We start from the raw sequence: 14,028 nt of genomic DNA, 5'->3' as shown, positions 1-14,028 counted from the left end.
CAGACCATCACAGATAGTTCACCTTAACTTCAGCTTGTTTATTTGACTGATCAATATCTGAAAACACCTTGTAAGCCTGAGTGTCCCTCAGTAATCACAGCGCATCACTGCACACAAGGAAGATACGGATCTCCATGTAGGATGCACAGCCTGTTTTAGGTAAGGATGGATGCATGCCCAGCTCCATCCATTTACCTGTGTGACCAAGATCTTTTTCTTTATGATAAGACACTCAAGCACCAAGCTGTCCCATTTTTATGGCACGAGAACTGTCCTGTCATCTTCCCATTCTGCTTCTCCATCTACAGCAAATCACAGCAACAACACGTCACCTCCTCAGCTGATGAGCTGCTGTGTGCCCCACTAAAAGTCTATACAGTTTTGTTATGCAAGAGATAGTACAAAAAGTCCCTTCCATGCAGCAGCAAACAACACAAACATTCCTAAATGAGACCAGCCAAACCCAGAGGCAAATACCAGTAAAATCTATAGGGAGACACAAATTATTCCACTGCATGCCTGACTGCCAGGAGGAGTTTTGTAAATGCTCTAATGAAGTCTGGACTGCACAAAGGCAAGGATGGCAGAAATTAATTCCTGATGATCTCCAGTACAGAAGCAGCTCTTCATCTGTCTTTTCAGCCAATTTGCCTGAGCTTCCTTCTTTTCTCATTAGGAATTAAGTGAATAAGTAATTACATGGGCAGAAATAAAACTAGAACTAAAAAAGGAAGTACAAGAGAAAACTCATCCAGTCGACTGGTGAAAGTTGAGGCAAACAGCAGCTGTAAAGAGGTGTCTGCCTCAAACAGCCAGGACTTCTAGGGCAGAGTTTGGTCAATTAGAGCTTTACTAGCAGCAGATTGACTTAAAAATACATAAACCAGCTGGCCCTGGAACTTCTGTTGTCCTCATGTACCCATTGCTGACAAACACCAGCCATTTTGACATAGCCTTGGGAAAGTTCTTGTTCCACAAATCATCAGTTTATGCAATTAAGGTTTTCTCTGCTGAATGTCACATGTGCAGAGGTCATTGTTGAAGATAGGAAAGAGGCTTTTGTTCCCAGAAGTGACACAAAGGCATACCATTTTTGGCTAGAATAGGAGATATTCTTCCCTTTTCGTTGGAAGGACGTGTCCTCCCACACATCACCTGTCTCTGGCTGTCTGCTTTGCTGGAGTCCCTCTCCCAGTGGCCACATGTCCTCTCACTGGGGTTCACACCGGGTCTTTAAGTGAGAAATGTGATGCTGTTGATAAAAGCTGCTTGCATGATATATCTCCATGCCTCGAAGGCATGAATGGCATCTCAGCTCCAGTGGCCCAAGTCAAATGCCAATCACTGGGAGTGAGCGGGTCCCCTGCAAGCCTGGGGATTGTGATAGCCTAGGCTGGAATCAAAGACTGAACGTACCTCCTTATGGATATTTACACCAGTTTTGGATTAAAATTATTGAAAAATCAGAATAAAAGTCCTGCTCTGGAAAAACATCAAAATCAACTGAGAAATCAAAGATAAAAGCATAATGACCAGCCTTTGTGATCATGTTTCTCTGTATTATCAATGGAAAGGTGTGCATCTAGCTGGACTCCAGGCTTAGAGCACAGTGCCAAATTTTCTGCCTATGGGGAGCACTGAACAGGGTGAAGTCGCAGCTCAGTGGCCAAGGAAGCACTGAGCATATATAGACGCTTTAAAAACTTTGCCTGGTGCAATATTTGAAATCTGGTGCTAATTCCTCAGTGGCATCCAATCGGGGTCATACCCCTTTTTTCCTCTCATTTAGCACTGTCAATGCATCACAAACCAGGTAAATTCTTACTGAAATGAGTGATTCAAACAAGTTGTGCCTAATAGTCCATCTATCCCATTGCTATTTGTTTTGGCATCTTTGCCTGTTTTAAATCCCACTCAAAGCTGTCTAACAACCAAGATTACAAGTCACAACTGCCATACAAAAACATCTCTGTTACTGTCTGTACACTGGAAGCATGGCTTTCCCCCCTCCCCCTTTGCTAATACAACACTGGCAGTAAATCACACTGAGCTAGGAGGGAGAGGTGTGATAATTATGTTGTTCAAGTCCAAGGTGTGACACCAACACTGCCTGCTGGTATTAGACACCCTGGAAACTTGTGTAGGCTTGTAGCACACAGGCACACTGAGCAGGATCCACAGGTGCCTGGTTTAATAACAGTCACTCAGCACTGCCATCCAATTCTCCTTCAAATAATCAGACAGGCTTGGCTGGTGTCAGGCAAAATAGATATTGCTTCTAACACCAGACCCTGCTGAGAGCAGCTCTGGAGGGGCCAAGCCCTCCTGTATGAGGACAGGATCTGATCTACAAACCCAAGTGTCCAAAAGGATTTTGACAAAGTGACATTTAAACAATGGTTGAAAATTCATCCAATCCACGTCTCTTTGCTGCTGCCACTCTCTGGCTCTTTCCAGTCTCCTGAAACTGCATACAAAGCTACCCTGAATCTCCAAAAAGAGCAAGGAGAGGGGTTTGTGGCATAAAATTTAGGACCATGATTTATGTTCGTTCAGTTGACATATGTCAATGAAAGCATCTCCTTTCAAGCATCTGCCTGCTTCACACACCCTCCCCATGAACTCCCCAGCTGTGCAAATCTCCACATGAAATGTTAAAGTATTCTAAATTAAAAAAAAAATTCCAAGTTTTTTTTAAAGAAAGTAGTTCTTTTGAATCAGCTAAGGGCATTCAGGATTTCCTTTTCAAAGAATTCCAAAGAACTTTCAGAATTAAACATTTCCTGCCGTTTTCACACCAGAAGCACCTGTACATTCCAGAGCTCCTACTACAAGGTACTCCAGCTCCACCACAATACAGTCCTCTGTTTCTAAATATTTCAGGAAACTCCAATGGGTTTGCTCTGCACACATGAGGCAAGTCTTTCTGCACACTCACTATCTGTGCACAGCACTTTTGTACTTCATGAGCTTGCATCCAAGAAGGTAGAACAGTGGGATAATATTAAAACCAGTTCTTGGAGCCCTCACTTGTCTGCATGGCTCCATGTTTCTGCAGTTCAGCCTTGTTTGCATTTCAAGAGCCTTCAAGGAAACATTAGTTGAGAGGAAAAACAGATTGTGCAATTAAAACCCCAAATTCTCCACCACAGGGTGCCCTGCCAAATCTCTCAAACCTTCCCTCAAAGGTTGAACAGGGAAGCTGGAGCAAGCAGGCTTTGCTATCTCTGTGCTGTGCAAAGGATTGGGTGAAGGACCATTTCTAAAGCTCTAACAGTTTCCTTAAGGCAGAAGATCTGAGAGTCCTAGAAAAATCAAGTCAGAAGGACCCAAAATGCCCATTCAGACCTTCACAGGGTCTCAAAGCAGCAATCAGAGACTAGCACTTCCTCTGTGCAGCTTTCTGGCAGTGGAGGCAAAAAGCTGAGTGAAACAGCTTTGGAAGCAAGAGAATGGAGAACTTTGAGTGGGAAACACAGGCTAAGTTGTTGCAGCACCTTGTGTGAAGAGGTGAAGTGGAAGAACATCCCGTCTCACCAGCCAGTGAAGGCACAGGATGCCTTGCAGAAGGAACAGTGTAAGTGCCCCTCCCTCCATGCCAGCATCCTCCTACAGGGGGGAGCCCAGGGGACCACTGAAGAGATGCAGAAAGGCCTGGGGAAGCACCCAGGGCTGCACCGGGAGCACACACAGCAGCTGGAGAGGAGCAGAGGGTGTTATCAATGGGCAGAGGAATGTCTCCCCTGAGAGTTCACCCTCACCCGCAGAGCTGGCTAGCCTGGAGGGCCTTGCCAGTGGGATTGTCATTTGGGAGCCAAGTTAAATTGTTTTGTTTCCAAAGAGGTCCAGGGAGCCTCAGAAACCTGATTTTTACTATTACCACATTCAAGAGCTGGGAGTTGAATACAACATGTTGGTTTTCCAGCAGTATGTGAATCTGGCTCAAAAATCCCCAAAACAATCAAGCAAGGTCTCAACAGCTTTGCCTTTTCCAACAGCACTAGACCAGACATCAGGAGCCAGCATGCAGCTCACAGCACACCCGGGACTCTTTTTTCCCCTTTAAAAAGCTTCATCCTTTGTGTGTCTCAACTTGCTTGATTTGCTTTGAGGGGTTTTTTTCACCACCCAAGGTCACTACAGCAATTCTCTCATCACGCTCCTGACAGTTTGTTTGATGCGAAATGCAAAAGGAAGCATTCATTGCTCCAGACTAGCACAGCACCTTCTCAGTGTCACAGCAAGCATGGTGTGAGGTCAGGGCATTTTAGACTCCTCCACACTACCAGGGACAAGGAATAAATGTCACAGAGTTCCCCTGTCTGCCAAATTCAGGCAGCAGCTGCCAGAAATAAGCTGCCTAAACTTCAGAGCCAGAACCTGCACACTCATTTCCCCAGTGCAGGCAGCATTTGCAGTGATTTGAAGGGAGCTCCGCAACTCCTCGAGCAGCTGGGAACTAGAGTCTCCCAACACAGCTTCCAGGAAGCATGGGAAGCCCTTGCTGAGTTTCTGAATAAAGCCCATCTCTTCCAGGCACTGACGCCAGCATTTGATGAGCTCCACATGACTCTGGCACCTTCAAAAACCACTGTCATCCAAAAGCAATTGGGAATCCCCAGTTGGGAAAGGATATCGGGAATAAGGAGCACTCATCTCCCCTGCATTCTGCAGTGCTGTCACCAGCACACTAAGTGCCAAGAGTTTGATCATATTTCAAGGAATGTTTTTCCCTTGGGTCCCAAAAGAGGAAGTCAGCTTTCCACTAGAAAGTGAAGGAACCCCAATGCTCGTAGCCCAGCTGTTGTAGAAAGAAGTTTATCCCATGTTAGTTCTAAATGTGACTGAATCCCTGCCCAAAATCACTGTTCTCCTGGATGGATAACCATCCTCCTCCTCTTTGCAAACCTTCCTTGGACCTTAAGACACACACATCCCATTTAAAATCAGTCACATCCCAGGGAGGTGTTGAAACTTTAATATCACCATGCTCTCACAACTGGCTCATAGGGACTAGAGCACCACTCCTGAACCAAACCCTTGCTGTTTGCCACCCACCCTGCCCCACAGACACAAATAGCTGGGCAAGCTCAGCCCCACTGAGCCTCCTGCAAAGATCTGTAGCGTAACTTTAGCAAAGAAAGTGAAAACAGGTTCCCCAAGCTCCCTTCCTCAACTCTAATATCCATCAACATCACAACTGCAGCTCAACCAGAAAAGAGCAACTCACCAGCCTCACACCTGCATCATGCTGCAGTTTATTACTGAGGCCCCCAGATGCTTCCCCCACCCTTAGCACACACTTAAAAATACTGCAGCAAACACTGTGGCCCATGCTAAAGGACTATTTTTTTCTGTGCAATGCCCAGTTTCCCTCCTCCAGACAGTTTCCATAAGAAGACTGCACCCTTTGGGTCCAGACACACAGAACAACTCCCTGCTTTGCAGTGGTTGTCCCAGGCTGTGGGAGGGACAGCTTTTATTAGTTTTCCCAGCAATATATGTTTTTTTCCCTAAGAGGTTTCAATGAGGGCATCTCTTAAAAAGCTCTCTCTCCCACAAAAATCCAGCCTGCTCCTTGCTTTTATCTCTGTAAGAAGGAAAAAAGATCTGCCAACATAATAACTGTACTTACTTGCTTTTAAGTCCATGGAATCAGGGGACATATGCCTGCACCCAACGCCAGCACCATGCAAAAGCCATTTCCAAGTCATCTGCTCTGGTGCTTTATTCCAAAGTATGTTTGGATTGACTTTTTTTTGTGGGGGCTTGGACTAAAGAGGTTTTCAAAATATGCCCATGAATCCCTGTGGAGGAAGGCTGCACAGCAGGTTGTTCAGATGCATTATGGGAACTGTAATCGAAGGTGTAGGAGAGCAAAGCCAGAATTAGGATCCTGAAGCCAAGGAACAGCAGAGCCCTGTGGCTTTGCTGCCTCAGACTCTGCAAGACTTCCCAACCCACCCCATTCTATGATGCAGCAAGTGGTGTTTTCCATGATGCTGTTGTAGCAGCCCATGTAATTCTACAGCTCAGGCCAGCTCACCTACAGAAGAGACACAGTGTCTGTAAGCAGAGAATTGGCATAAGGAATGCAGCACATGATGCTCCAAGATAAGGGCTGGAGCATCACAAAGGGTTTCTGGTGATGTGACCCACAGACCTGGACCAGGGGGACCCTGGGTTTCCCATGTGCAATCCCCTCAGTGACAAATAGCTGGGGAATAGATGTTGAACAGTGATGAGCCCCCAAGCACCTGCTCTGCACAGCATCTGTGCACAGACTTCATGGTCAGGAGCCTTGGCCAGTTTGAAAATACAAAGCAGCTTAAAAATTTCACGTGTTGCAAGACACTAAAGTCTTCACATGCAAATCTCTCCTGCTGCAGGAAGAACTCAAGGTTAAAAAAAAAACAACAACAAAACAACCAAACAAAGAAACAAACAAAAACTACAAAACAAACTACAGCAAAGCTTTCTTCCTTTTAACAAGGACTCCTTCTTTTGCCCATATGTTTGAGAAAGCAACTTGCTGATCCCCTCACCGCCAACAACAAGGGTGAGGAAGTCATCAAAGCCACATTTTCATTCTACCTCTGGACTATCAAACTCCCAAATTAGGTTTATTCCCAGCAACACACCAAGGCCCACACCTCAGCTCAGCCCTAAAGCAGACAGCTGCCGTGAGAAAACCCTGCCAGACCCACTGCAAAAAAAGCCAAGATGAAAATATGATTTTGCAGCTGGGAGTCTTGACTGCCTCCCAAAGTAGCATTAATCCACCTCACCTTCCTTAACTCCACCAGGAAATAGCTGCAAGGAAGGGGCGGAGGAGGAAAGAACCACTTATGAAGCATCAGCTGCAGCCTAATTAGAGCTATTAGCAAGCTCTTAGTGGTGTTTATTAGCCTTTACCCAGCTTTGCTGAATGAAGCAATCCTGACATCAGCCTTCGGGCTTGGAGAAGAGTGCTCCAACCTCAGCTCGTGGACAAGAAGTGTTCAGAAAGGTCAAGCTGGTTTCAATCATATCTGCAACTCTCCCAGTCAGCTCAGAGCTTGTTTTAGTCTCACAGAAACTAAAGTCCCAGATAAGGGGAACCAACCCTGCATGGGGCAGGAATAAGATCATCCAGTCAGACGAGTTCCATCATGATATCTCTCTGAGCTAGAGGTTTCCTGCTCTGATTTATGGCTACTGAGTCATTTTGAGTTGACAGCATCGTTCTGCCTTTGCTCTTCTGAGAGCTGGATATTGTCAACCACCTGCCTCAGGGATTGGGACAGGATGCTCTCAGAATACAAGGCACAAGTCCTGAGCCCGGCTCAGGACAAGCTGTCCATGAGTTGGACAGGATTAAAACAAGATTTACATCTTCTGGTGCACAAAACATTCATCACTGGCTGCTGTTGGATGTCTTCAGCCTGCAAACAGTTTGTCTAACATGAGGTGTTTCTTAAACATGTCATGCCTTTCAAAGGACATGCAGCCAAAAGCTGCATGCCTCAAGCAGGACTAATCTCCCAGGAATCTCTTATAATGGCATATTTCAAGGCTGTTTATCATACATAAGGGACATTTAAAAATATATAAATGTATGTTGTAAATCACAGCCTTTGCTGGGAAGGAGCAGGAGGAAGAAACCAGCAATCAGTCAATGTTGAGAAAATTTATGTGGAGAGATCTTAGCTCTGGGTTTGCTTCAGCTAGTAATGATTGGCACAGAGGGGCCAAAAAACACACAATCATGGTGCCACAATAAATAAAAGCACTTGTGAAATTCAAAACATCCTTAACCAAAGGAAACACTGAACTCCCATATATCTTTCTCAAGCACATACATAGTCAGGTAAAATCTTTCATACCCACGTGTTGGACAAGCTGCCTTCCTTTTGTGGTCCAGTTACCACAGTTCACAAACTGTACAATGATTTCCTTTTCAGATAAGCAGATCTCTGCCCTCTCAATGGATGGGTCTGTCAGAAGTGATGCTGAAGGAGGAAACCAAACACAAAGCCTGAACTCCTAGGGCCGAGTGCCAGATGCGTACCTGGAAAGCTGAGCAGTCCTTTGTGCTCTGACTTACTCCCAGTGTGTGTAACAACTGACTGCTGTGGTCACGAGGTTCTGAAATTCAAATATGTCTCTTTCCAAGACTGTGATCCCTAAGAAATACAGTCTGCTTCTGCAGTGTTTTTCAGGACAGTGTTGGTGGAAACTGCGTCTGAAACCTGGTTGATGTGACAACCAGCGCTGCAGGCTGTTGGCCAAGTCATGCCTGAGCCATCCAGACCCTCAAAACCTGTAAGGTTAGCAGCAATACTTTCCCTCTTCATGAGAAATGAGGGTTTTGTTGCAATCACAGCTACCTACAAGCAACAGCAGCAGGGGCTCTTTTGGAAGACAAAATGTGGAGCAAAGAAACTTTGATTTCAAACTTGTGACTTCCAGAAAACTGTTCAGTAGAGAAAACCTGTGACCATGCTTTGCTGTCACCATCAGCAATTCCTTGCACATCCTCCAGCCTCGCAGGTGCTGTTATACGTCAGGCCACCACGATGGCAGGTGGATCTTGGCAGTACTGCTGAGTCAGCACCAAGCTTATGGGAGGAAGAAGCTGCTCCTGACCCATGTTCCTGATCCATGACCCTTCTGTTGGTCCTTCCTGAGCATCTCGGAGGGAAGATGCCACATTTCCCTTTCCAGGACCGAACATCACAGAGATGCTGGGGAGGATGAGTCACCAGGAAGGAAAGCGAGATGTCCAGGAGGAAATCTTGCCCACCACCACCTTGGGTATCAGACCCCATCATCCCATCCAGCTCTGGGCACAGGCACCTTTCTGCCTGTAGATGTTGCAGCCCTGTGTGAACACCCTGCCCTGCAAGGGAACACTGCTCGGTCTCAGGGATGCCTGCAGGTGATGATGTGAAATGTGAATAAGGAAAGCAGTTTATGCAGAAAAGTAATGATCCCTTTGGGATCTTCCCAGTTTATACGCAATTACATCAAGCGGCTAAAAAGAACAAGTGCTTGGCAGAGAAGGGAGGTGGATAATCCACTGGTGTAAAGCCCCGCAGCTCCCAAAAGCAGTAAACGATGTAAAGCAGAGCTGACATTTGAGGATGCATATGATCCTGTAGTTTATGTATGCCAGGACATCTGCTACTACGACCTCATACAGCTAAAACTACCTCTGTCTTCACCTACAGCTGCTGCTGAGCGTAGTGTAGAGTAACTCACTGAGCTGAACCACATGCAGGGGATTCCACTCTTTCATGCCAATTTATAGCCAATTCAGGATTTCAGAAACTATTATTTATCACTAGGACTCCCCGCTAACCATTACCACATTGGTGAGAAGTTATTCAAAATGAGTTTCCAAATTAGCAACTCTGCATTCATTTCTCTTATGTTCGTTTCAATTTTTAAGGAATGTCAGCAAATCACAGGATCCCACTCAGCATAAATTACCTGGGGATTTTATGCATGATCGTTCTGCTGAGCAGCAAAGGCAGCGCGGCAGCGAGCTCATCATGCTGCTCACAGTGCCTAAGGCACCAGGGAGGAGCCCAACTGCTTACAAAGGATGATCGGGGTGGAAAGATGCTTAAAACATCTTGCCCCGTGCAGATTAGAGCATGCCCCGGCCATGCACCTGTCTCCTATATCCTGCAACATAGTTCCTCTGTCCCCAAATTTACCATAACTGAATGAGAGAGGAAACAAGACTCTGCCCTCTTTCTGTCTGATTTTATTCTCTCAGACTAGAGTTTTTCCCCTGGCAGAAGGCAAGCTGGGGTTTGTTTTGTTTAGAAGCAAAGATATAGCAGGTCTTGACTCTACAGATTTCTGGCAACAGTTGTTCCTTGGAAAAACAGTTGTGTTGGCAGCAACGTGAAAGACTCCTGTCTGCTGGAGCAGCCTTTGGCCTCTGTGGATGTTTCTCCTGATCCCAGACAGATGGAGCACATCTCCTACCATGCTACACTCCAGCAATTTCTGCTCCAGGATCCCTGTGCCAAGTCAGACCAGCCCCAGCAACGTGACAAGAGTCAAAGGGACCAATTCCCACAAGGAGGGCTGGGAAGAGGAATTTATGCTTCAGCAGCAGAGTCAAAGATGTCAGGGAATGTCATTTCTCCTTCCAGAGGAGGAGGAACGGGAGGTCAGGGGTGGGGGTGATGCCAAGGACCAGCTCCTCTGTCACATCAGAGTGGCACCAGTAATAAGTTTCTTGGGGTGCAGCTTGGCAGTGCTGGTCCCATGAAACAGCTCGAGGATATTTTTAAGCTGAGCTTTGAAAGATAAGGGCTGCCTGATGAGGTGAGAAACAATGTAGAAACACAAGACAGAAAGACCAGAACTAGAAGTTTGCTCCATGTGACATAGGCCAAAATAACATTGGCCCCTGCTATGCCCAAAGCTGCAGAAGGGCCACAGGATGTGGGGGGGAAGAAGCAGCAGTTTTTCTTGCAAAGTCTTCTGTTTGGGATCCAGTTTATCCCATGATCCCTCTGTTGCAGTGAGGATGGGGTTAGCCTCCAACACAGGAATGTCGACTGTCAGGAATGACACCACAGCCCTGGTCCTTCCCAGGGCACTTGGGACAGGAAGGACACAAATGAACTGGGTAGACTGACCTTCCCAAAACCACGGTGGTGTTTGGACAACAGGTTTAGCCTTTCAATTATCTTCTTTTTTGCTTTTTTCTTTTATTGTTTCTTTTTTTTCCCCTTCTTCTTTCAAGGCTCATGGCCAAATTAAAAAGAACATTTCTGTCCAGCTGCCTTCAGCCTTGCGTTACCATTCCTTCCCTAATGATTCTTCTGGGACCCAAGAGCCCCAAATCCTACACAACTCTCATGCTCTCTTTCTGCCCTGCAAGATGGCTACAACTGATGTTCATGTTACATTTCCCAGCTTGGAAACGAAGCAGCACAAGGAAGGGAAGGTGGTATTTCTTTCCAATTCCCCCTTCAATGTCAAATCAGGACAAAGCTTCTGGGGAGACTGGAGTAGAACAGCCACCAACATGCAGCTCTGAACATTATGCAGTACATGGTAGTGCCCCAGAAATAGAAGAGCTCTTGATAAAAATAAACCACTGGGATAATTTCTCATCTTAATCCTTGGGAACAAGAGCTTTCCTTCCTTGTGGACCCTCTCCCACTACTGTGCTGCTGCTGGACCCCTTGGCCCCAGCCCAGTGCTGTGCTGCTGGCTGTCCTCCTGGTGGACTCTGCCACATATCCATCCCTAAGTATAAAAACAGCTGGGTGGTGAGTCTGGGGACATGTACACAGAGATGGCTTGAAGTCTCCTTTAGTGGTTTGGCACCTTTGATCTCTGGAACATGTATTTCAAGCACAGAAAGGGCTTTTGTGCTGGCCAAGGAAATAACTACATAAAAGAACAGAGAGAGATCATAAGGGTTGGGGCAAAAGGATCATGCTGCAAAGGAAAAATGCAGACTACCCCTATGTCTTGAAATGCCCAAGACATAAAGTGAGAATTGGCAAAGGTCAGGCTGAATTGGCTCTTGCAGAGGATGACAAGAAAAATAACAAGAGAAGGTTTAGCCATACAGATCAGAAGAAAAGAAGAAAAAAGAAATGGAGCTGCTGTACAAAGAGGGTATGATATAAAGTTAGTCCAAGTGTAATCCAAAATGAATGCATCCTCTATCTAACATCATGTCAGTGTGCAGATGGCACGAGAATAACAGGAAATGTCACATTTCTCCAGATCAAGTCAGAGAGCAGTGAGTTCACACCATGGACACAGGTGGTTCCTGTCCCCCAGCACTGAACACCTCACACTGAAACCTGCTCATGGAAACATTCACCAAGTATGGGAAAAGGAGAACAGAAAACACAACACATTCACTGAAGAGAGAGAAATGCCACTCTGCCAACTACAGACCATTCAGGTGTCCCATGCCACATGGCAAGCACAGAGCAAAGTCCAAGGAAAGGGGGAGTTGGAGCTCTGAGCTATCAGACTGTTTTTCACTCTCCCAAGGGTGCCAGACAGCCTGATAAGATATTGCAGATAAGATACAGACTCCATTAATGGGAGGAATGGAGATCTAATCTATCTCACCTGCAGCAAAATGTTTGCTGGAGCACTGCAGCACCTCGGCACTCTGTCCTCGATAGCAGGGGAGGACGCGGACTAGTCCATGCACTTCATGGCAGCTCAGCACCAGCACTCAGCCCCTGAGCTGGCAGCGCTATGGCAGGGGCTGGAGCAGGCTTGGACAGATTTCTGTGGATGATCTTGCCCCAATCCAGGACTGGGCTCACAACATTCATGGGCCTGAAATGTCCCAAGTAAATGGAGATCCAAAAGCAGGAGTCTTGGAACATTGCTGTGGGAATATCCCAGCTTCATGGCTTGTGACCTGTTTTGATCCCAACCAAAAATTCCCTTCAGCTCCTGCCTACCCATGGCATGCATGTGAGGACTACTTCTCCTTCCCATAACTGAAGCACTAGACTTCCCACCTGATTTCTAGACATTTCTAAGAAAATGCACAGCTCTGCTAAGCAGAAAGCTGAGACTGCAACGTGTCTAATCAGCTATGCTAATCTAATGCTGCCATGCAGAGCCAGCACACGCAGCTCCCATTGCGTGCAGGCTCCTGCTGCAGAGCCCAGCAGCACCGATTTGTTTGTTTGCAGTGATTTACCTTTGAATTTCTCGCCCTCTTTCCAAGAAGCTGGCACCCCCAAAAACAAATTGCCTCCCTTCACCCCCCAGTGCCTCTCCAGGCTTTGGAGACTGATGGGAAGCAGGCTGGGTCCAGGGGCTCAGCCTGCGGAGGGCTGCAGGGGAGTACTGGAACAACCACAGCTCTAACTCAATTTCTACCCATTTTCTCTTTTGCCTTCACTTCATTATAGAATATTATTTTTTAAACTGAAGCAAACAGAGTCGATTCTGCTTACAACTGAATTGCCCAAAGGCTGGCTCCTCTTCTCCATCCAGCTGATACAATCCTTACAGCAAGATCTTTCTCATCGCACAGGCGGTCTTTGGGGAGCAATGCCTCATTTGGGGAGAGTCCTTCATCTTTTATGAAAAGCAGCATTTAATTTCCAGTTGTTACTGGCTGTTTCATGCAGCATTTCAAATAGATAAGAAATGGCATCTGTGCACAAACTTAAAAGAGTAATTCTCAGCGTGAATTGGGACAAAAAGTTAGGATCTTAATATATTTTGCAAACAAGGTGTCCAGAGCAATGATAGAAAGGGTCATTTCACATTACCAGCCTTTTCTACAGCCCTATCTACTTGTTATGCTGCAGATGAGCACTTATTCCTAAATAAGTTGTTTCAAAGCAGAAAACAAACCATTCTCCTTTGAAAAGTGTCAATGGGAGACTTCACAAAGACTTCTAAATATAGGTACTTCAAAAGAACAAGTGCAATAAGGAGACTGGTCAAAACATATCCTTCTTTGCACAGACTGGCAGCTTTGAAGAATTCATGTTTTCTAATAGAAAGAAGCTAAACGGAAAATCCTCCCTGGGCAGGTCCCTGTGCTACAGCAGCCCTGGCTCATCTGCACAGCTGCTCATCCCAGCACCAGGGCCTGTGCTGATCCCATCCCAGCACAGAGCTGAAAGTGGCTGAGTGCAGGATAACAACCTGACAGTCTTTCCTAGGCCCATCATGGCTCTCTTCCACTTTCTTCACAACCTGCCTTGCAGTATGGGGTCTTGCTGTGGGGTACACAAAGCGCAGGACAAGAGAAGTGCAGATGCTTCTCTGGGATGTAGCACTTGGCTCAACCACCTTGGCCAGGACCCCTTGAAATTACCCCATCCCTTGTCCCATCCCTTGTATAACCTAAACTCAATGAGTCTTCCCACCTCCTGCAAGGCTGCAAAGGTCACTTTGGGCTCCCACAAGCCCCATCTCCTGCCTCCCTTAAGACATCCCCCTCTGCACCAGTGGAAGCCCTGAAGGCAGGGAATGTGCCCCTGGGCAGAAATCAGCAGTGGAGACAGTCCTGCCTTT

Source organism: Pithys albifrons, chromosome 15 (assembly GCF_047495875.1).
Source record: "Pithys albifrons albifrons isolate INPA30051 chromosome 15, PitAlb_v1, whole genome shotgun sequence".
NCBI classification, from domain to species: Eukaryota; Metazoa; Chordata; class Aves; order Passeriformes; family Thamnophilidae; genus Pithys; species Pithys albifrons.
Note: the sequence above shows the minus strand (reverse complement) of the source record.